The sequence below is a fragment of the Lissotriton vulgaris genome, chromosome 1_1 (assembly GCF_964263255.1).
Source record: "Lissotriton vulgaris chromosome 1_1, aLisVul1.2, whole genome shotgun sequence".
Taxonomy (NCBI): domain Eukaryota; kingdom Metazoa; phylum Chordata; class Amphibia; order Caudata; family Salamandridae; genus Lissotriton; species Lissotriton vulgaris.
In genome coordinates, this window is record NC_141685.1 from 233,207,333 (window position 1) to 233,231,220 (window position 23,888).

Consider the following 23,888-nt stretch of genomic DNA (forward strand, 5'->3'; position numbering starts at 1 on the left):
TACATCCTTCAGAGGACAGAGTGTCAAAAAAAATAAGAGAAAATGAAAACGGAAGTTGTGAGAAATTCATTTTGAGATTGCATAAAAATTCAAATTCCTCTCACATGCTAAAGAATACCTGAACCCTTTTGATTAAACCACTTTAGTTGTTATAATGAGACCATATTTGAAAGCCATCTGTGATTTTTCTGTTCTTACTCTGCAATGACCTCGGCAATGACAAGTTAAAAATAAATATATGCACATTTTATAATGGAGAATGCGGGCCTCGATCCCGCTACCTCTCGCATGCTAAGCAAGCGCTCTACCATTTGAGCTAATTCCCCTGTGTGTTTAATCTGCATAACATGAAAAAAGTAACCTCACTGCCTTCCACACTTTATTTGAAGTCCAATTGCCCTTAACAGTGTTCAGTTCACTCCTAATTTATGCCTTACCTCCACTTATGGGATGTTTTACAGTTCAGGTTGGCCTGTTTACTACTCGAATATGAGTGATATTGCGGTGTGTTCATCTAAACTCATACCCTACCTAATCTTGAAGTTAAATTTCCCACCAATGAGAAACCAAGGGAGATACCATTTTTGATAGTTATTGCATGTCTAATGCAAGAATAATCACCAGATTATGAGAGTCCAGCAAAAATGACTCATTTTTGCCCAACGTGGGGCTCGAACCCACGACCCTGAGATTAAGAGTCTCATGCTCTACCGACTGAGCAAGCCGGGCTCCCACTACAAGATGGTATGCAGACTAATCATTTTTTATGAAGGAAATCCATTCCTGGACAATTTTTGGGAGTTATTGCATGTCTAATGCAAGATTAATCTCCATATTTTGAGAGTCAATGCAATATTCAGGCAAAAATTACTCGTTTTCGCCCAACGTGGGGCTCGAACCCACGACCCTGAGATTAAGAGTCTCATGCTCTACCGACTGAGCTAGCCGGGTTCCCTCCTTAAGACAGTATGCAGACCAATCCCTTTTTGTGAAGAAAATCAAATCCTGGATATTCCTCTACTCTTGTTTTGCAAGGAAAGCCAGATTTATACATCCTTCAGAGGACAGAGTGTCAAAAAAAATAAGAGAAAATGAAAATGGAAGTTGTGAGAACTTCATTTTGAGATTGCATAAGAATTCACATTCCTCTCACATGCTAAAGAATACCTGAAACCTTTTCATTAAACCACTTTAGTTGTTATAATGAGACCATATTTGAAAGCCATCTGTGATTTTTCTGTTCTTACTCTGCAATGACCTTGGCAATGACAAGTTAAAAATAAAATGTATGCAAATTTTATAATGGAGAATGCGGGCATCGATCCCGCTACCTCTCGCATGCTAAGTGAGCGCTCTACCATTTGAGCTAATTCCCCTGTGTGTTTAATCTGCATAACATGAAAAAAGTAACCTCACTGCCTTCCACACTTTATTTGAAGTCCAATTGCCCATAACAGTGTTCAGTTCACTCCTAACTTATGCCTTACCTCCACTTATGGGATGTTTTACAGTTCAGGTTGGCCTCTTTACTACTCGAATATGAGTGATATTGTGGTGTGTTCATCTAGACTCATACCCTAGCTAATCTTGAAGTTAAATTTCCCACCAATGAGAAACCAAGGGAGATACCATTTTTGATAGTTATTGCATGTCTAATGCAAGAATATTCACCAGATTATGAGAGTCAATGCAATAATCCAGCAAAAATTACTAATTTTCGCTCAACGTGGGGCTCGAACCGACGACCCTGAGATTAAGAGTCTCATGCTCTGCCGACTGAGCTAGCCGGGCTCCCACTTCAAGATGGTATGCAGACTAATCATTTTTTATGAAGTAAATCCATTCCTGGACAAATTTTGGGAGTTATTGCATGTCTAATGCAAGATTAATCTCCATATTATGAGAGTCAATGCAATATTCAGGCAAAAATTACTCGTTTTCGCCCAACGTGGGGCTCGAACCCACGACCCTGAGATTAAGAGTTTCATGCTCTACCGACTGAGCTAGCCGGGCTCCCTCCTTAAGACAGTATGCAGACCAATCCCTTTTTGTGAAGAAAATCGAATCCTGGATATTCTTCTACTCTTGTTTTGCAAGGAAAGCCTGATTTATACATCCTTCAGAGGACAGAGTGTCAAAAAAAATAAGAGAAAATGAAAACGGAAGTTGTGAGAACTTCATTTTGAGATTGCATAAGAATTCAAATTCCTCTCACATGCTAAAGAATACCTGAACCCTTTTGATTAAACCACTTTAGTTGTTATAATGAGACCATATTTGAAAGCCATCTGTGATTTTTCTGTTCTTACTCTGCAATGACCTTGGCAATGACAAGTTAAAAATAAAATATATGCAAATTTTATAATGGAGAATGCGGGCATCGATCCCCCTACCTCTCGCATGCTAAGCGAGCGCTCTACCATTTGAGCTAATTCCCCTGTGTGTTTAATCTGCATAACATGAAAAAAGTAACCTCACTGCCTTCCACACTTTATTTGAAGTCCAATTGCCCATAACAGTGTTCAGTTCACTCCTAACTTATGCCTTACCTCCACTTATGAATTGTTTTACAGTTCAGGTTGGCCTGTTTACTACTCGAATATGAGTGATATTGTGGTGTGTTCATCTAGACTCATACCCTACCTAATCTTGAAGTTAAATTTCCCACCAATGAGAAACCAAGGGAGATACCATTTTTGATAGTTATTGCATGTCTAATGCAAGAATATTCACCAGATTATGAGAGTCAATGCAATAATCCAGCAAAAATTACTAATTTTCGCCCAACGTGGGGCTCGAACCCACGACCCTGAGATTAAGAGTCTCATGCTCTACCGACTGAGCTAGCCGTTCTCCCACTTCAAGATGGTATGCAGACTAATCATTTTTTATGAAGGAAATCCATTCCTGGACAATTTTTGGGAGTTATTGCATGTCTAATGCAAGATTAATCTCCATATTATGAGAGTCAATGCAATATTCAGGCAAAAATTACTCGTTTTCGCCCAACGTGGGGCTCGAACCCACGACCCTGAGAGTAAGAGTCTCATGCTCTACCGACTGAGCAAGCCGGGCTCCCTCCTTAAGACAGTATGCAGACCAATCCCTTTTTGTGAAGAAAATCAAATCCTGGATATTCCTCTACTCTTGTTTTGCAAGGAAAGCCAGATTTATACATCCTTCAGAGGACAGAGTGTCAAAAAAAATAAGAGAAAATGAAAACGGAAGTTGTGAGAACTTCATTTTGAGATTGCATAAGAATTCAAATTCCTCTCACATGCTAAAGAATACCTGAACCCTTTTGATTAAACCACTTTAGTTGTTATAATGAGACCATATTTGAAAGCCATCTGTGATTTTTCTGTTCTTACTCTGCAATGACCTTGGCAATGACAAGTTAAAAATAAAATGTATGCAAATTTTATAATGGAGAATGCGGGCATCGATCACGCTACCTCTCGCATGCTAAGTGAGCGCTCTACCATTTGAGCTAATTCCCCTGTGTGTTTAATCTGCATAACATGAAAAAAGTAACCTTACTGCCTTCCACACTTTATTTGAAGTCCAATTGCCCATAACAGTGTTAAGTTCACTCCTAATTTATGCCTTACCTCCACTTATGGGATGTTTTACAGTTCAGGTTGGCCTCTTTACTACTCGAATATGAGTGATATTGCGGTGTGTTCATCTAGACTCATACCCTAGCTAATCTTGAAGTTAAATTTCCCACCAATGAGAAACCAAGGGAGATACCATTTTTGAAAGTTATTGCATGTCTAATGCAAGAATATTCACCAGATTATGAGAGTCAATGCAATAATCCAGCAAAAATTACTAATTTTCGCTCAACGTGGTGCTCGAACCGACGACCCGGAGATTAAGAGTCTCATGCTCTACCGACTGAGCTAGCCGGGCTCCCACTTCAAGATGGTATGCAGACTAATCATTTTTTATGAAGGAAATCCATTCCTGGACAATTTTTGGGAGTTATTGCAGGTCTAATGCAAGATTAATCTCCATATTATGAGTGTCAATGCAATATTCAGGCAAAAATTACTCGTTTTCGCCCAACGTGGGGCTCGAACCCACGACCCTGAGATTAAGAGTCTCATGCTCTACCGACTGAGCTAGCCGGGCTCCCACTTCAAGATGGTATGCAGACTAATCATTTTTTATGAAGGAAATCCATTCCTGGACAATTTTTGGGAGTTATTGCAGGTCTAATGCAAGATTAATCTCCATATTATGAGAGTCAATGCAATATTCAGGCAAAAATTACTCGTTTTCGCCCAACGTGGGGGTCGATCCCACGACCCTGAGATTAAGAGTCTCATGCTCTACCGACTGAGCTAGCCGGGCTCCCACTTCAAGATGGTATGCAGACTAATCATTTTTTATGAAGGAAATCCATTCCTGGACAATTTTTGGGAGTTATTGCAGGTCTAATGCAAGATTAATCTCCATATTATGAGAGTCAATGCAATATTCAGGCAAAAATTACTCGTTTTCGCCCAACGTGGGGCTCGAACCCACGACCCTGAGATTAAGAGTCTCATGCTCTACCGACTGAGCTAGCCGGGCTCCCACTTCAAGATGGTATGCAGACTAATCATTTTTTATGAAGGAAATCCATTCCTGGACAATTTTTGGGAGTTATTGCAGGTCTAATGCAAGATTAATCTCCATATTATGAGAGTCAATGCAATATTCAGGCAAAAATTACTCGTTTTCGCCCAACGTGGGGCTCGAACCCACGACCCTGAGATTGAGAGTCTCATGCTCTACCGACTGAGCTAGCCGGGTTCCCTCTTTAAGACAGTATGCAGACCAATCCCTTTTTGTGAAGAAAATCAAATCCTGGATATTCATCTACTCTTGTTTTGCAAGGAAAGCCAGATTTATACATCCTTCAGAGGACAGAGTGTCAAAAAAAATAAGAGAAAATGAAAATGGAAGTTGTGAGAACTTCATTTTGAGATTGCATAAGAATTCAAATTCCTCTCACATGCTAAAGAATACCTGAACCCTTTTGATTAAACAAATTTAGTTGTTATAATGAGACCATATTTGAAAGCCATCTGTGATTTTTCTGTTCTTACTCTGCAATGACCTTGGCAATGACGTGTTAAAAATAAAATGTATGCAAATTTTATAATGGAGAATGCGGGCATCGATCCCGCTACCTCTCACATGCTAAGCGAGCGCTCTACCATTTGAGCTAATTCCCCTGTGTGTTAAATCTGCATAACATGAAAAAAGTAACCTCACTGCCTTCCACACTTTATTTGACGTCCAATTGCCCATAACAGTGTTCAGTTCACTCCTAACTTATGCCTTACCTCCACTTATGGGATGTTTTACAGCTCAGGTTGGCCTGTTTACTACTCGAATATGAGTGATATTGTGGTGTGTTCATCTAGACTCATACCCTACCTAATCTTGAAGTTAAATTTCCCACCAATGATAAACCAAGGGAGATACCATTTTTGATAGTTATTGCATGTCTAATGCAAGAATAATCACCAGATTATGAGAGTCCAGCAAAAATGACTCATTTTCGCCCAACGTGGGGCTCGAACCCACGACCCTGAGATTAAGAGTCTCATGCTCTACCGACTGAGCTAGCCGGGCTCCCTCTTTAAGACAGTATGCAGACCAATCCCTTTTTGTGAAGAAAATCAAATCCTGGATATTCCTCTACTCTTGTTTTGCAAGTAAAGCCAGATTTATACATCCTTCAGAGGACAGAGTGTCAAAAAAAATAAGAGAAAATGAAAATGGAAGTTGTGAGAACTTCATTTTGAGATTGCATAAGAATTGAAATTCCTCTCACATGCTAAAGAATACCTGAACCCTTTTCATTAAACCACTTTAGTTGTTATAATGAGACCATATTTGAAAGCCATCTGTGATTTTTCTGTTCTTACTCTGCAATGACCTTGGCAATGACGTGTTAAAAATAAAATGTATGCAAATTTTATAATGGAGAATGCGGGCATCGATCCCGCTACCTCTCACATGCTAAGCGAGTGCTCTACCATTTGAGCTAATTCCCCTGTGTGTTAAAGCTGCATAACATGAAAAAAGTAACCTCACTGCCTTCCACACTTTATTTGAAGTCCAATTGCCCATAACAGTGTTCAGTTCACTCCTAACTCATGCCTTACCTCCACTTATGGGATGTTTTACAGTTCAGGTTGGCCTCTTTACTACTCGAATATGAGTGATATTGCGGTGTGTTCATCTAGACTCATACCCTAGCTAATCTTGAAGTTAAATTTCCCACCAATGAGAAACCAAGGGAGATACCATTTTTGATAGTTATTGCATGTCTAATGCAAGAATATTCACCAGATTATGAGGGTCAATGCAATAATCCAGCAAAAATGACTAATTTTCGCCCAACGTGGGGCTCGAACCCACGACCCTGAGATTAAGAGTCTCATGCTCTACCGACTGAGCTAGCCGGGCTCCCACTTCTAGATGGTATGCAGACTAATCATTTTTTATGAAGGAAATCCATTCCTGGACAATTTTTGGGAGTTGTTGCATGTCTAATGCAAGATTAATCTCCATATTATGAGAGTCAATGCAATATTCAGGCAAAAATTACTCGTTTTCGCCCAACGTGGGGCTCAAACCCACGACCCTGAGATTAAGAGTCTCATGCTCTACCGACTGAGCTAGCCGGGCTCCCTCCTTAAGACAGTATGCAGACCAATCCCTTTTTGTGAAGAAGATCAAATACTGGATATTCCTCTACTCTTGTTTTGCGAGGAAAGCCAGATTTATACATCCTTCAGAGGACAGAGTGTCAAAATAAATAAGAGAAAATGAAAACGGAAGTTGTGAGAACTTCATTTTGAGATTGCATAAGAATTCAAATTCCTCTCACATGCTAAAGAATACCTGAACCCTTTTCATTAAACCACTTTAGTTGTTATAATGAGACCATATTTGAAAGCCATCTGTGATTTTTCTGTTCTTACTCTGCAATGACCTTGGCAATGACGTGTTAAAAATAAAATGTATGCAAATTTTATAATGGAGAATGCGGGCATCGATCCTGCTACCTCTCACATGCTAAGCGAGCGCTCTACCATTTTAGGCTAATTCTCCTGTGTGTTAAATCTGCATAACATGAAAAAAGTAACCTCACTGCCTTCCACACTTTATTTGAAGTCCAATTGCCCATAACAGTGTTAAGTTCACTCCTAACTTATGCCTTACCTCCACTTATGGGATGTTTTACAGTTCAGGTTGGCCTCTTTACTACTCGAATATGAGTGATATTACGGTGTGTTCATCTAGACTCATACCCTAGCTAATCTTGAAGTTAAATTTCCCACCAATGAGAAACCAAGGGAGATACCATTTTTGATAGTTATTGCATGTCTAATGCAAGAATATTCACCAGATTATGAGAGTCAATGCAATAATCCAGCAAAAATTACTAATTTTCGCCCAACGTGGGGCTCGAACCCACGCCCTGAGATTAAGAGTCTCATGCTCTACCGACTGAGCTAGCCGGGCTCCCTCCTTAAGACAGTATGCAGACCAATCCCTTTTTGTGAAGAAAATCAAATCCTGGATATTCCTCTACTCTTGTTTTGCAAGGAAAGCCAGATTTATACATCCTTCAGAGGACAGAGTGTCAAAAAAAATAAGAGAAAATGAAAACGGAAGTTGTGAGAACTTCATTTTGAGATTGCATAAGAATTCAAATTCCTCTCACATGCTAAAGAATACCTGAACCCTTTTGATTAAACCACTTTAGTTGTTATAATGAGACCATATTTGAAAGCCATCTGTGATTTTTCTGTTCTTACTCTGCAATGACCTTGGCAATGACAAGTTAAAAATAAAATATATGCAAATTTTATAATGGAGAATGCGGGCATCGATCCCGCTACCTCTCGCATGCTAAGCGAGCGCTCCACCATTTGAGCTAATTCCCCTGTTTGTTTAATCTGCATAACATGAAAAAAGTAACCTCACTGCCTTCCACACTTTATTTGAAGTCCAATTGCCCATAACAGTGTTCAGTTCACTCCTAACTTATGCCTTACCTCCACTTATGGGATGTTTTACAGTTCAGTTTGGCCTGTTTACTACTCGAATATGAGTGATATTGTGGTGTGTTCATCTAGACTCATACCCTACCTAATCTTGAAGTTAAATTTCCCACCAATGAGAAACCAAGGGAGATACCATTTTTGATAGGTATTGCATGTCTAATGCAAGAATAATCACCAGATTATGAGTCCAGCAAAAATTACTCATTTTCGCCCAACGTGGGGCTCAAACCCACGACCCTGAGATTAAGAGTCTCATGCTCTACCGACTGAGCTAGCCGGGCTCCCACTTCAAGATAGTATGCAGACTAATCATTTTTTATGAAGCAAATCCATTCCTGGACAATTTTTGGGAGTTATTGCATGTCTAATGCAAGATTAATCTCCATATTATGAGAGTCAATGCAATATTCAGGCAAAAAGTACTCATTTTCGCCCAACGTGGGGCTCGAACCCATGACCCTGAGCTAAAGAGTCTCATGCTCTACCGACTGAGCTAGCCGGGCTCCCACTTCAGGATGGTATGCAGACTAATCATTTTTTATGAAGGAAATCCATTCCTGGACAATTTTTGAGAGTTATTGCATGTCTAATGCAAGATTAATATCCATATTATGAGAGTCAATGCAATATTCAGGCACAAATTACTTGTTTTCGCCCAACGTGGGGCTCGAACCCACGACCCTGAGCTTAAGAGTCTCATGCTCTAACGACTGAGCTAGCCGGGTTCCCTCCTTAAGACAGTATGCAGACCAATCCCTTTTTGTGAAGAAAATCAAATCCTGGATATTCCTCTACTCTTGTTTTGCAAGGAAAGCCAGATTTATACATCCTTCAGAGGACAGAGTGTCAAAAAAATAAGAGAAAATGAAAACGGAAGTTGTGAGAACTTCATTTTGAGATTGCATAAGAATTCAAATTCCTCTCACATGCTAAAGAATACCTGAACCCTTTTGATTAAACCAATTTAGTTGTTATAATGAGACCATATTTGAAAGCCATCTGTGATTTTTCTGTTCTTACTCTGCAATGACCTTGGCAATGACAAGTTAAAAATAAAATATATGCAAATTTTATAATGGAGAATGCGGGCATCGATCCCGCTACCTCTCGCATGCTAAGCGAGCGCTCCACCATTTGAGCTAATTCCCCTGTGTGTTTAATCTGCATAACATGAAAAAAGTAACCTCACTGCCTTCCACACTTTATTTGAAGTCCAATTGCCCATAACAGTGTTCAGTTCACTCCTAACTTATGCCTTACCTCCACTTATGGGATGTTTTACAGTTCAGGTTGGCCTGTTTACTACTCGAATATGAGTGATATTGTGGTGTGTTCATCTAGACTCATACCCTACCTAATCTTAAAGTTACATTTCCCACCAATGAGAAAACAAGGGAGATACCATTTTTGATAGGTATTGCATGTCTAATGCAAGAATAATCACCAGATTATGAGAGTCCAGCAAAAATTACTCCTTTTCGCCCAACGTGGGGCTCAAACCCACGACCCTGAGATTAAGAGTCTCATGCTGTACCGACTGAGCTAGCCGGGCTCCCACTTCAAGATAGTATGCAGACTAATCATTTTTTATGAAGGAAATCCATTCCTGGACAATTTTTGGGAGTTATTGCATGTCTAATGCAAGATTAATCTCCATATTATGAGAGTCAATGCAATATTCAGGCAAAAAGTACTCATTTTCGCCCAACGTGGGGCTCGAACCCACGACCCTGAGCTTAAGAGTCTCATGCTCTACCGACTGAGCTAGCCAGGCTCCCACTTCAGGATGGTATGCAGACTAATCATTTTTTATGAAGGAAATCCATTCCTGGACAATTTTTGGGAGTTATTGCATGTCTAATGCAAGATTAATATCCATATTATGAGAGTCAATGCAATATTCAGGCAAAAATTACTTGTTTTCGCCCAACGTGGGGCTCGAACCCACGACCCTGAGCTTAAGAGTCTCATGCTCTACCGACTGAGCTAGCCAGGTTCCCTCCTTAAGACAGTATGCAGACCAATCCCTTTTTGTGAAGAAAACCAAATCCTGGATATTCCTTTACTCTTGTTTTGCAAGGAAAGCCAGATTTTTCTGTTCTTACTCTGCAATGACCTTGGCAATGACAAGTTAAAAATAAAATGTATGCAAATTTTATAATGGAGAATGCTGGCATCGATCCGGCTACCTCTCGCATGCTAAGTGAGCGCTCTACCATTTGAGCTAATTCCCCTGTGTGTTTAATCTGCATAACATGAAAAAAGCAACCTTACTGCCTTCCACACTTTATTTGAAGTCCAATTGCCCATAACAGTGTTAAGTTCCCTCCTAATTTATGCCTTGACTCCACTTATGGGATGTTTTACAGTTCAGGTTGGCCTCTTTACTACTCGAATATGAGTGATATTGCGGTGTGTTCATCTAGACTCATACCCTAGCTAATCTTGAAGTTAAATTTCCGACCAATGAGAAACCAAGGGAGATACCATTTTTGATAGTTATTGCATGTCTAATGCAAGAATAATCACCAGATTATGAGAGTCCAGCAAAAATTACTCATATTCGCCCAACGTGGGACTAGAACCCACGACCCTGAGATTAAGAGTCTCATGCTCTACCGACTGAGCTAGCCGGGCTCCCACTTCAAGATGGTATGCAGACTAATCATTTTTTATGAAGGAAATCCATTCCTGGACAATTTTTGGGAGTTATTGCAGGTCTTATGCAAGATTAATCTCCATATTATGAGAGTCAATGCAATATTCAGGCAAAAATTACTCGTTTTCACCCAACGTGGGGCTCGAACCCACGACCCTGAGATTAAGAGTCTCATGCTCTACCGACTGAGCTAGCCAGGCTCCCTCCTTAAGACAGTATGCAGACCAATCCCTTTTTGTGAAGAAAATCAAATCCTGGATATTCCTCTACTCTTGTTTTGCAAGGAAAGCCTGATTTATACATCCTTCAGAGGACAGAGTGTCAAAAAAAATAAGAGAAAATGAAAATGGAAGTTGTGAGAACTTCATTTTGAGATTGCATAAGAATTCAAATTCCTCTCACATGCTAAAGAATACCTGAACCCTTTTGATTAAACCACTTTAGTTGTTATATTGAGACCATATTTGAAAGCCATCTGTGATTTTTCTGTTCTTAGTCTGCAATGACCTTGGCAATGACAAGTTAAAAATAAAATGTATGCAAATTTTATAATGGAGAATGCGGGCATCGATCCCGCTACCTCTCACATGCTAAGCGAGCGCTCTACCATTTGAGCTAATTCCCCTGTGTGTTAAATCTGCATAACATGAAAAAAGTAACCTCACTGCCTTCCACACTTTATTTGAAGTGCAATTGCCCATAACAGTGTTCAGTTCACTCCTAACTTATGCCTTACCTCCACTTATGGGATGTTTTACAGTTCAGGTTGGCCTGTTTACTACTCGAATATGAGTGATATTGTGGTGTGTTCATCTAGACTCATACCCTACCTAATCTTGAAGTTAAATTTCCCACCAATGAGAAACCAAGGGAGATACCATTTTTGATAGTTATTGCATGTCTAATGCAAGAATAATCACCAGATTATGAGAGTCCAGCAAAAATTACTCATTTTCGCCCAACGTGGGGCTCGAACCCACGAACCTGAGATTAAGAGTCTCATGCTCTACCGACTGAGCTAGCCGGGCTCCCACTTCAAGATGGTATGCAGACTAATCATTTTTTATGAAGGAAATCCATTCCTGGACAATGTTTGGGAGTTATTGCATGTCTAATGCAAGATTAATCTCCATATTATGAGAGTCAATGCAATATTCAGGCAAAAAGTACTCATTTTCGCCCAACGTGGGGCTCGAACCCACGACCCTGAGCTTAAGAGTCTCATGCTCTACCGACTGAACTAGCCAGGTTCCCTGCTTAAGACAGTATGCAGACCAATCCCTTTTTGTGAAGAAAACCAAATCCTGGATATTCCTTTACTCTTGTTTTGCAAGGAAAGCCAGATTTTTCTGTTCTTACTCTGCAATGACCTTGGCAATGTCAAGTTAAAAATAAAATGTATGCAAATTTTATAATGGAGAAGGCGGGCATCAATCCTGCTACCTCTCGCATGCTAAGCGAGCGCTCTACCATTTGAGCTAATTCCCCTGTGTGTTTAATCTGCATAACATGAAAAAAGTAACCTGACTGCCTTCCACACTTTATTTGAAGTCCAATTGCCCATAACAGTGTTCAGTTCACTCCTAACTTATGCCTTACCTCCACTTATGAGATGTTTTACAGTTCAGGTTGGCCTGTTTACTACTCGAATATGAGTGATATTGTGGTGTGTTCATCTAGACTCATACCCTACCTAATCTTGAAGTTAAATTTCCCACCAATGAGAAACCAAGGGAGATACCATTTTTGATAGGTATTGCATGTCTAATGCAAGAATAATCAGCAGATTATGAGAGTCCAGCAAAAATTACTCATTTTCGCCCAACGTGGGGCTCGAACCCACGACCCTGAGATTAAGAGTCTCATGCTCTACCGACTGAGCTAGCCGGGCTCCCACTTCAAGATGGTATGCAGACTAATCATTTTTTATGAAGGAAATCCATTCCTGGACAATTTTTGGGAGTTATTGCATGTCTAATGCAAGATTAATCTCCATATTATGAGAGTCAATGCAATATTCAGGCAAAAAGTACTCATTTTCGCCCAACGTGGGGCTCGAACCCACGACCCTGAGCCTAAGAGTCTCATGCTCTACCGACTGAACTAGCCAGGTTCCCTGCTTAAGACAGTATGCAGACCAATCCCTTTTTGTGAAGAAAACCAAATCCTGGATATTCCTTTACTCTTGTTTTGCAAGGAAAGCCAGATTTTTCTGTTCTTACTCTGCAATGACCTTGGCAATGACAAGTTAAAAATAAAATGTATGCAAATTTTATAATGGAGAATGCTGGCATCGATCCGGCTACCTCTCGCATGCTAAGTGAGCGCTCTACCATTTGAGCTAATTCCCCTGTGTGTTTAATCTGCATAACATGAAAAAAGCAACCTTACTGCCTTCCACACTTTATTTGAAGTCCAATTGCCCATAACAGTGTTAAGTTCACTCCTAATTTATGCCTTGACTCCACTTATGGGATGTTTTACAGTTCAGGTTGGCCTCTTTACTACTCGAATATGAGTGATATTGCGGTGTGTTCATCTAGACTCATACCCTAGCTAATCTTGAAGTTAAATTTCCGACCAATGAGAAACCAAGGGAGATACCATTTTTGATAGTTATTGCATGTCTAATGCAAGAATATTCACCAGATTATGAGAGTCAATGCAATAATCCAGCAAAAATTACTAATTTTCGCCCAACGTGGGGGTCGAACCCACGCCCCTGAGATTAAGAGTCTCATGCTCTACCGACTTAGCTAGCCGGGCTCCCACTTGAAGATGGTATGCAGACTAATCATTTTTTATGAAGGAAATCCATTCCTGGACAATTTTTGGGAGTTATTGCATGTCTAATGCAAGATTAATCTCCATATTATGAGAGTCAATGCAATATTCAGGCAAAAATTACTCATTTTCGCCCAACGTGGGGCTCGAACCCACGACCCTGAGATTAAGAGTCTCATGCTCTACCGACTGAGCTAGCCGGGCTCCCTCCTTAAGACAGTATGCAGACCAATCCCTTTTTGTGAAGAAAATCAAATCCTGGATATTCCTCTACTCTTGTTTTGCAAGGAAAGCCAGATTTATACATCCTTCAGAGGACAGAGTGTCAAAAAAAATAAGAGAAAATGAAAACGGAAGTTGTGAGAACTCCATTTTGAGATTGCATAAGAATTCAAATTCCTCTCACATGCTAAAGAATACCTGAACACTTTTGATTAAACCACTTTAGTTGTTATAATGAGACCATATTTGAAAGCCATCTGTGATTTTTCTGTTCTTACTCTGCAATGACCTTGGCAATGACAAGTGAAAAATAAAATATATGCAAATTTTATAATGGAGAATGCGGGCATCGATCCCGCTACCTCTCGCATGCTAAGCGAGCGCTCTACCATTTGAGCTAATTCCCCGGTGTGTTTAATCTGCATAACATTAAAAAAGTAACCTCACTGCCTTCCACACTTTATTTGAAGTCCAATTGCCCATAACAGTGTTCAGTTCACTCCTAACTTATGCCTTACCTCCACTTATGGGATGTTTTACAGTTCAGGTTGACCTGTTTACTACTCGAATATGAGTGATATTGTGGTGTGTTCATCTAGACTCATACCCTACCTAATCTTGAAGTTAAATTTCCCACCAATGAGAAACCATGGTATATACCATTTTTGATAGTTATTGCATGTCTAATGCAAGAATAATCACCAGATTATGAGAGTCCAGCAAAATTTACTCATATTCGCCCAACGTGGGACTAGAACCCACGACCCTGAGATTAAGAGTCTCATGCTCTACCGACTGAGCTAGCCGGGCTCCCACTTCAAGATGGTATGCAGACTAATCATTTTTTATGAAGGAAATCCATTCCTGGACAATTTTGGGGAGTTATTGCAGGTCTTATGCAAGATTAATCTCCATATTATGAGAGTCAATGCAATATTCAGGCAAAAATTACTCGTTTTCGCCCAACGTGGGGCTCGAACCCACGACCCTGAGATTAAGAGTCTCATGCTCTACCGACTGAGCTAGCCGGGCTCCCTCCTTAAGACAGTATGCAGACCAATCCCTTTTTGTGAAGAAAATCAAATCCTGGATATTCCTCTACTCTTGTTTTGCAAGGAAAGCCTGATTTATACATCCTTCAGAGGACAGAGTGTCAAAAAAAATAAGAGAAAATGAAAACGGAAGTTGTGAGAACTCCATTTTGAGATTGCATAAGAATTCAAATTCCTCTCACATGCTAAAGAATACCTGAACACTTTTGATTAAACCACTTTAGTTGTTATAATGAGACCATATTTGAAAGCCATCTGTGATTTTTCTGTTCTTACTCTGCAATGACCTTGGCAATGACAAGTGAAAAATAAAATATATGCAAATTTTATAATGGAGAATGCGGGCATCGATCCCGCTACCTCTCGCATGCTAAGCGAGCGCTCTACCATTTGAGCTAATTCCCCGGTGTGTTTAATCTGCATAACATTAAAAAAGTAACCTCACTGCCTTCCACACTTTATTTGAAGTCCAATTGCCCATAACAGTGTTCAGTTCACTCCTAACTTATGCCTTACCTCCACTTATGGGATGTTTTACAGTTCAGGTTGACCTGTTTACTACTCGAATATGAGTGATATTGTGGTGTGTTCATCTAGACTCATACCCTACCTAATCTTGAAGTTAAATTTCCCACCAATGAGAAACCATGGTATATACCATTTTTGATAGTTATTGCATGTCTAATGCAAGAATAATCACCAGATTATGAGAGTCCAGCAAAATTTACTCATATTCGCCCAACGTGGGACTAGAACCCACGACCCTGAGATTAAGAGTCTCATGCTCTACCGACTGAGCTAGCCGGGCTCCCACTTCAAGATGGTATGCAGACTAATCATTTTTTATGAAGGAAATCCATTCCTGGACAATTTTGGGGAGTTATTGCAGGTCTTATGCAAGATCAATCTCCATATTATGAGAGTCAATGCAATATTCAGGCAAAAATTACTCGTTTTCGCCCAACGTGGGGCTCGAACCCACGACCCTGAGATTAAGAGTCTCATGCTCTACCGACTGAGCTAGCCGGGCTCCCTCCTTAAGACAGTATGCAGACCAATCCCTTTTTGTGAAGAAAATCAAATCCTGGATATTCCTCTACTCTTGTTTTGCAAGGAAAGCCTGATTTATACATCCTTCAGAGGACAGAGTGTCAAAAAAATAAGAGAAAATGAAAATGGAAGTTGTGAGAACTTCATTTTGAGATTGCATAAGAATTCAAATTCCTCTCACATGCTAAAGAATACCTGAACCCTTTTGATTAAACCACTTTAGTTGTTATATTGAGACCATATTTGAAAGCCATCTGTGATTTTTCTGTTCTTAGTCTGCAATGACCTTGGCAATGACAAGTTAAAAATAAAATGTATGCAAATTTTATAATGGAGAATGCGGGCATCGATCCCGCTACCTCTCACATGCTAAGCGAGCGCTCTACCATTTGAGCTAATTCCCCTGTGTGATAAATCTGCATAACATGAAAAAAGTAACCTCACTGCCTTCCACACTTTATTTGAAGTGCAATTGCCCATAACAGTGTTCAGTTCACTCCTAACTTATGCCTTACCTCCACTTATGGGATGTTTTACAGTTCAGGTTGGCCTGTTTACTACTCAAATATGAGTGATATTGTGGTGTGTTCATCTAGACTCATACCCTACCTAATCTTGAAGTTAAATTTCCCACCAATGAGAAACCAAGGGAGATACCATTTTTGATAGTTATTGCATGTCTAATGCAAGAATAATCACCAGATTATGAGAGTCCAGCAAAAATTACTCATTTTCGCCCAACGTGGGGCTTGAACCCACGAACCTGAGATTAAGAGTCTCATGCTCTACCGACTGAGCTAGCCGGGCTCCCACTTCAAGATGGTATGCAGACTAATCATTTTTTATGAAGGAAATCCATTCCTGGACAATTTTTGGGAGTTATTGCATGTCTAATGCAAGATTAATCTCCATATTATGAGAGTCAATGCAATATTCAGGCAAAAAGTACTCATTTTTGCCCAACGTGGGGCTCGAACCCACGACCCTGAGCTTAAGAGTCTCATGCTCTACAGACTGAGCTAGCCAGGTCCCCTCCTTAAGACAGTATGCAGACCAATCCCTTTTTGTGAAGAAAATCAAATCCTGGATATTCCTCTACTCTTGTTTTGCAAGGAAAGCCAGATTTATACATCCTTCAGAGGACAGAGTGTCAAAAAAAATAAGAGAAAATGAAAACGGAAGTTGTGAGAACTTCATTTTGAGATTGCAGAAGAATTCAAATTCCTCTCACATGCTAAAGAATACCTGAACCCTTTTGATTAAACCACTTTAGTTGTTACAATGAGACCATATTTGAAAGCCATCTGTGATTTTTCTGTTCTTACTCTGCAATGACCTTGGCAATGACAAGTTAAAAATAAAATGTATGCAAATTTTATAATGGAGAATGCGGGCATCGATCCCGCTACCTCTCGCATGCTAAGCGAGCGCTTCACCATTTGAGCTAATTCCCCTGTGTGTTTAATCTGCATAACATGAAAAAAGTAACCCTACTGCCTTCCACACTTTATCTGAAGTCCAATTGCCCATAACAGTGTTAAGTTCACTCCTAACTTATGCCTTACCTCCACTTATGGGATGTTTTACAGTTCAGGTTGGCCTGTTTACTACTCGAATATGAGTGATATTGCGGTCTGTTCCTCTAGACTCATACCCCAGCTAATCTTGAAGTTACATTTCCCACCAATGAGAAACCAAGGGAGATACCATTTCTGATAGTTTTTGCATGTCTAATGCAAGAATATTCATCAGATTATGAGAGTCAATGCAATAATCCAGCAAAAATTACTCATTTTTGCCCAACTTGGGGCTCGAACCCACGACCCTGAGATTAAGAGTCTCATGCTCTACCGACTGAGCTAGCCGGGCTCCCACTTCAAGATGGTATGCAGACTAATCATTTTTTATTGTTGTGAGAACTTCATTTTGAGATTGCATAAGAATTCAAATTCCTCTCACATGCTAAAGAATACCTGAACCCTTTTGATTAAACCACTTTAGTTGTTATAATGAGACCATATTTGAAAGCCATCTGTGATTTTTCTGTTCTTACTCTGCAATGACCTTGGCAATGACAAGTTAAAAATAAAATGTATGCAAATTTTATAATGGAGAATGCGGGCATCGATCCCGCTACCTCAAGCGAGCGCTCTACCATTTGAGCTAATTCCCCTGTGTTAAATCTGCATAACATGAAAAAAGTAACCTCACTGCCTTCCACACTTTATTTGAAGTCCAATTGCCCATAACAGTGTTCAGTTCACTCCTAACTTATGCCTTACCTCCACTTATGGGATGTTTTACAGTTCAGGTTGGCCTGTTTACTACTCGAATATGAGTGATAATATAATATGAGAGTCAATGCAATATTCAGGCAAAAATTACTCATTTTCGCCCAACGTGGGGCTCGAGCCCCCGACCCTGAGATTAAGAGTCTCATGCTCTACCGACTGAGCTAGCCGGGCTCCCACTTCAAGATGGTATGCAGACTAATCATTTTTTATGAAGGAAATCCATTCCTGGACAATTTTTGGGAGTTATTGCATGTCTAATGCAAGATTAATCTCCATATTATGAGAGTCAATGCAATATTCAGGCAAAAATTACTCGTTTTCGCCCATTGTGGGGCTTGAACCCATGACCCTGAGATTAAGAGTCTCATGCTCTACCGACTGAGCTAGCCGGGTTCCCTCCTCAAGACAGTATGCAGACCAATCCCTTTTTGTGAAGAAAATCACATCCTGGATATTCCTCTACTCTTGTTTTGCAAGGAAAGCCAGATTTATACATCCTTCAGAGGACAGAGTGTAAAAAAAAATAAGAGAAAATGAAAATGGAAGTTGTGAGAACTTCCTTCTGAGATTGCATGAGAATTCAAATTCCTCTCACATGCTAAAGAATACCTGAACCCTTTTGATTAAACCACTTTAGTTGTTATAATGAGACCATATTTGAAAGCCATCTGTGATTTTTCAGTTCTTACTCTGCAATGACCTTGGCAATGACAAGTTAAAAATAAAATGTATGCAAATTTTATAATGGAGAATGCGGGCATCAATCCCGCTACCTCTCGCATGCAAAGAGAGCACTTTACCATTTGAGCTAATTCCCCTTTGTGTTTAAACTGCATAACATGAAAAAAGTAACCTTACTGCCTTCCACACTTTATTTGAAGTCCAATTGCCCATAACAGTGTTAAGTTCACTCCTAACTTATGCCTTACCTCCACTTATGGGATGTTTTACAGTTCAGGTTGGACTGTTTACTACTCGAATATGAGTGCTATTGCGGTGTGTTCATCTAGACTCATACCCTAGCTAATCTTGAAGTTAAATTTCCCACCAATGAGAAACCAAGGGAGATACCATTTCTGATAGTTATTGCATGTCTAATGCAAGAATATTCACCAGATTATGAGAGTCAATGCAATAATCCAGCAAAAATTACTCATTTTCGCCCAACGTGGGGCTCGAACCCACAACCCTGAGATTAAGAGTCTCATGCTCTACCGACTGAGCTAGCCGGGCTCCCACTTCAAGATGGTATGCAGACTAATCATTTTTTATGAAGGAAATCCATTCCTGGACAATTTTTGGGAGTTATTGCAGGTCTAATGCAAGATTAATCTCCATATTATGAGAGTCAATGCAATATTCAGGCAAAAATTACTCGTTTTCGCCCAACGTGGGGCTCGAACCCACGACCCTGAGATTAAGAGTCTCATGCTCTACCGACTGAGCTAGCCGGGCTCCCTCCTTAAGACAGTATGCAGACCAATCCCTTTTTGTGAAGAAAATCAAATCCTGGATATTCCTCTACTCTTGTTTTGCAAGGAAAGCCTGATTTATACATCCTTCAGAGGACAGAGTGTAAAAAAAAATAAGAGAAAATGAAAATGGAAGTTGTGAGAACTTCCTTCTGAGATTGCATGAGAATTCAAATTCCTCTCACATGCTAAAGAATACCTGAACCCTTTTGATTAAACCACTTTAGTTGTTATAATGAGACCATATTTGAAAGCCATCTGTGATTTTTCTGTTCTTACTCTGCAATGACCTTGGCAATGACAAGTTAAAAATAAAATGTATGCAAATTTTATAATGGAGAATGCGGGCATCAATCCCGCTACCTCTCGCATGCTAAGAGAGCACTTTACCATTTGAGCTAATTCCCCTTTGTGTTTAAACTGCATAACATGAAAAAAGTAACCTTACTGCCTTCCACACTTTATTTGAAGTCCAATTGCCCATAACAGTGTTAAGTTCACTCCTAACTTATGCCTTACCTCCACTTATGGGATGTTTTACAGTTCAGGTTGGACTGTTTACTACTCGAATATGAGTGCTATTGCGGTGTGTTCATATAGACTCATACCCTAGCTAATCTTGAAGTTAAATTTCCCACCAATGAGAAACCAAGGGAGATACCATTTCTGATAGTTATTGCATGTCTAATGCAAGAATATTCACCAGATTATGAGAGTCAATGCAATAATCCAGCAAAAATTACTCATTTTCGCCCAACGTGGGGCTCGAACCCACAACCCTGAGATTAAGAGTCTCATGCTCTACCGACTGAGCTAGCCGGGCTCCCACTTCAAGATGGTATGCAGACTAATCATTTTTTATGAAGGAAATCCATTCCTGGACAATTTTTGGGAGTTATTGCAGGTCTAATGCAAGATTAATCTCCATATTATGAGAGTCAATGCAATATTCAGGCAAAAATTACTCGTTTTCGCCCAACGTGGGGCTCGAACCCACGACCCTTTGAATAAGAGTCTCATGCTCTACCGACTGAGCTAGCCGGGTTCCCTCCTTAAGACAGTATGCGGACCAATCCCTTTTTGTGAAGAAAATCAAATCCTGGATATTCCTCTACTCTTGTTTTGCAAGGAAAGCCAGATTTATACATCCTTCAGAGGACAGAGTGTCAAAAAAAATAAGAGAAAATGAAAATGGAAGTTGTGAGAACTTCATTTTGAGATTGCATAAGAATTCAAATTCCTCTCACATGCTAAAGAATACCTGAACCCTTTTGATTAAACCACTTTAGTTGTTATAATGAGACCATATTTGAAAGCCATCTGTGATTTTTCTGTTCTTACTCTGCAATGACCTTGGCAATGACAAGTTAAAAATAAAATGTATGCAAATTTTATAATGGAGAATGCGGGCATTGATCCCGCTACCTCTCGCATGCTAAGCGATCGTACTACCATTTCAGCTAATTCCCCTGTGTGTTTAATCTGCATAACATGAAAAAAGAAACCTTACTGCCTTTCACACTTTATTTGAAGTCCATTTGCCCATAACAGTGTTAAGTTCACTCCTAACTTATGCCTTACCTCCACTTATGGTATGTTTTACAGTTCATGTTGGCCTGTTTACTACTCGAATATGAGTGATATTGCGGTGTGTTCATCTAGACTCATACCCTAGCTAATCTTGAAGTTAAATTTCCCACCAATGAGAAACCAAGGGAGATACCATTGTTGATAGTTATTGCATGTCTAATGCAAGAATAATCACCAGATTATGAGAGTCCAGCAAAAATTACTCATTTTTGCCCAACGTGGGGCTCGAACCCACGACCCTGAGATTAAGAGTCTCATGCTCTACCGACTGAGCTAGCCGGGCTCCCACTACAAGATGGTATGCAGACTAATCATTTTTTATGAAGGAAATCCATTCCTGGACAATTTTTGGGAGTTATTGCATGTCCAATGCAAGATTAATCTCCATATTATGAGAGTCAATGCAATATTCAGGCAAAACTTACTCATTTTCGCCCAACGTGGGGCTCGAACTCACGACCCTGAGATTAAGAGTTTCATGCTCTACCGACTGAGCTAGCCGGTTTCCCTCCTTAAGACAGTATGCAGACCAATCCCTTTTTGTGAAGAAAATCAAATCCTGGATATTCCTCTACTCTTGTTTTGCAAGGAAAGCCAGATTTATACATCCTTCAGAGGACAGAGTGTCAAAAAAAATAAGAGAAAATGAAAATGGAAGTTGTGAGAACTTCATTTTGAGATTGCATAAGAATTCAAATTCCTCTCACATGCTAAAGAATACCTGAACCCTTTTGATTAAACCACTTTAGTTGTTATAATGAGACCATATTTGAAAGCCATCTGTGATTTTTCTGTTCTTACTCTGCAATGACCTTGGCAATGACAAGTTAAAAAGTAAAATGTATGCAAATTTGATAATGGAGAATGCGGGCATCGATCCCGCTACCTCTCGCATGCTAAGTGAGCGCTTTACCATTTGAGCTAATTCCCCTGTGTGTTTAATCTGCATAACATGAAAAAAGTAACCCTACTGCCTTCCACACTTTATTTGAAGTCCAATTGCCCATAACAGTGTTAAATTCACTCCTAACTTATGCCTTACCTCCACTTATGGGATGTTTTACAGTTCAGGTTGGCCTCTTTACTACTCGAATATGAGTGCTATTGCGGTGTGTTCATCTAGACTCATACCCTAGCTAATCTTGAAGTTAAATTTCCCACCAATGAGAAACCAAGGGAGATACCATTTCTGATAGTTATTGCATGTCTAATGCAAGAATATTCACCAGATTATGAGAGTCAATGCAATAATCCAGCAACAATTACTCATTTTCGCCCAACGTGGGGCTCGAACCCACGACCCTGAGATTAAGAGTCTCATGCTCTACCGACTGAGCTAGCCGGGCTCCCACTTCAAGATGGTATGCAGACTAATTATTTTTTATGAAGGAAATCCATTCCTGGACAATTTTTGGGAGTTATTGCAGGTCTAATGCAAGATTAATCTCCATATTATGAGAGTCAATGCAATATTCAGGCAAAATTTACTCGTTTTCGCCCAACGTGGGGCTCGAACCCACGACCCTTTGATTAAGAGTCTCATGCTCTACCGACTGAGCTAGCCGGGTTCCCTCCTTAAGACAGTATGCAGACCAATCCCTTTTTGTGAAGAAAATCAAATCCTGGATATTCCTCTACTCTTGTTTTGCAAGGAAAGCCAGATTTATACATCCTTCAGAGGACAGAGTGTCAAAAAAAATAAGAGAAAATGAAAATGGAAGTTGTGAGAACTTCATTTTGAGATTGCATAAGAATTCAAATTCCTCTCACATGCTAAAGAATACCTGAATCCTTTTGATTAAACCATTTTAGTTGTTATAATGAGACCAAATTTGAAAGCCATCTGTGATTTTTCTGTTCTTACTCTGCAATGACCTTGGCAATGACAAGTTAAAAATAAAATGTATGCAAATTTTATAATGGAGAATGCGGGCATTGATCCCGCTACCTCTCGCATGCTAAGCGATCGTACTTCCATTTCTGCTAATTCCCCTGTGTGTTTAATCTGCATAACATGAAAAAAGAAACCTTACTGCCTTCCACACTTTATTTGAAGTCCATTTGCCCATAACAGTGTTAAGTTCACTCCTAACTTATGCCTTACCTCCACTTATGGTATGTTTTACAGTTCATGTTGGCCTGTTTACTACTCGAATATGAGTGATATTGCGGTGTGTTCATCTAGACTCATACCCTAGCTAATCTTGAAGTTAAATTTCCCACCAATGAGAAAGCAAGGGAGATACCATTGTTGATAGTTATTGCATGTCTAATGCAAGAATAATCACCAGATTATGAGAGTCCAGCAAAAATTACTCATTTTTGCCCAACATGGGGCTCGAACCCACGACCCTGAGATTAAGAGTCTCATGCTCTACCGACTGAGCTAGCCAGGCTCCCACTTCAAGATGGTACGCAGACTAATCATTTTTTATGAAGGAAATCCATTCCTGGACAATTTTTGGGAGTTATTGCATGTCTAATGCAAGATTAATCTCCATATTATGAGAGTCAATGCAATATTCAGGCAAAAATTACTCGTTTTCGCCCAACGTGGGGCTCGAACCCACGACCCTGAGATTAAGAGTTTCACGCTCTACCGACTGAGCTAGCCGGTTTCCCTCCTTAAGACAGTATGCAGACCAATCCCTTTTTGTGAAGAAAATCAAATCCTGGATATTCCTCTA

General features: G+C 39.9%; 14 non-coding genes across 14 annotated transcripts; all 14 read right to left on the reverse strand.

Moving 5' to 3' along the window:
- Nucleotides 1-4,064: 4,064 nt before the first annotated feature.
- On the reverse strand, nucleotides 4,065-4,137 carry TRNAK-CUU (transfer RNA lysine (anticodon CUU)). Its single transcript has one exon. It is a non-coding gene; the product is annotated as a tRNA-Lys (tRNA).
- A 371-nt stretch (nucleotides 4,138-4,508) lies between these two features.
- TRNAK-CUU (transfer RNA lysine (anticodon CUU)) lies at nucleotides 4,509-4,581 on the reverse strand. Its single transcript has one exon. It is a non-coding gene; the product is annotated as a tRNA-Lys (tRNA).
- Nucleotides 4,582-4,730: 149 nt separating this feature from the next.
- On the reverse strand, nucleotides 4,731-4,803 carry TRNAE-CUC (transfer RNA glutamic acid (anticodon CUC)). The gene has a single exon. It is a non-coding gene; the product is annotated as a tRNA-Glu (tRNA).
- A 755-nt stretch (nucleotides 4,804-5,558) lies between these two features.
- On the reverse strand, nucleotides 5,559-5,631 carry TRNAK-CUU (transfer RNA lysine (anticodon CUU)). Its single transcript has one exon. It is a non-coding gene; the product is annotated as a tRNA-Lys (tRNA).
- A 767-nt stretch (nucleotides 5,632-6,398) lies between these two features.
- Nucleotides 6,399-6,471, reverse strand: TRNAK-CUU (transfer RNA lysine (anticodon CUU)). The gene has a single exon. It is a non-coding gene; the product is annotated as a tRNA-Lys (tRNA).
- Nucleotides 6,472-12,555: 6,084 nt separating this feature from the next.
- Nucleotides 12,556-12,628, reverse strand: TRNAK-CUU (transfer RNA lysine (anticodon CUU)). The gene has a single exon. It is a non-coding gene; the product is annotated as a tRNA-Lys (tRNA).
- A 1,024-nt stretch (nucleotides 12,629-13,652) lies between these two features.
- TRNAK-CUU (transfer RNA lysine (anticodon CUU)) lies at nucleotides 13,653-13,725 on the reverse strand. The gene has a single exon. It is a non-coding gene; the product is annotated as a tRNA-Lys (tRNA).
- A 352-nt stretch (nucleotides 13,726-14,077) lies between these two features.
- Nucleotides 14,078-14,150, reverse strand: TRNAA-AGC (transfer RNA alanine (anticodon AGC)). The gene has a single exon. It is a non-coding gene; the product is annotated as a tRNA-Ala (tRNA).
- Nucleotides 14,151-14,702: 552 nt separating this feature from the next.
- Nucleotides 14,703-14,775, reverse strand: TRNAK-CUU (transfer RNA lysine (anticodon CUU)). The gene has a single exon. It is a non-coding gene; the product is annotated as a tRNA-Lys (tRNA).
- A 352-nt stretch (nucleotides 14,776-15,127) lies between these two features.
- On the reverse strand, nucleotides 15,128-15,200 carry TRNAA-AGC (transfer RNA alanine (anticodon AGC)). Its single transcript has one exon. It is a non-coding gene; the product is annotated as a tRNA-Ala (tRNA).
- Nucleotides 15,201-15,752: 552 nt separating this feature from the next.
- On the reverse strand, nucleotides 15,753-15,825 carry TRNAK-CUU (transfer RNA lysine (anticodon CUU)). Its single transcript has one exon. It is a non-coding gene; the product is annotated as a tRNA-Lys (tRNA).
- A 3,696-nt stretch (nucleotides 15,826-19,521) lies between these two features.
- Nucleotides 19,522-19,594, reverse strand: TRNAK-CUU (transfer RNA lysine (anticodon CUU)). The gene has a single exon. It is a non-coding gene; the product is annotated as a tRNA-Lys (tRNA).
- A 1,817-nt stretch (nucleotides 19,595-21,411) lies between these two features.
- TRNAK-CUU (transfer RNA lysine (anticodon CUU)) lies at nucleotides 21,412-21,484 on the reverse strand. The gene has a single exon. It is a non-coding gene; the product is annotated as a tRNA-Lys (tRNA).
- Nucleotides 21,485-22,474: 990 nt separating this feature from the next.
- On the reverse strand, nucleotides 22,475-22,547 carry TRNAK-CUU (transfer RNA lysine (anticodon CUU)). The gene has a single exon. It is a non-coding gene; the product is annotated as a tRNA-Lys (tRNA).
- Nucleotides 22,548-23,888: the final 1,341 nt, after the last annotated feature.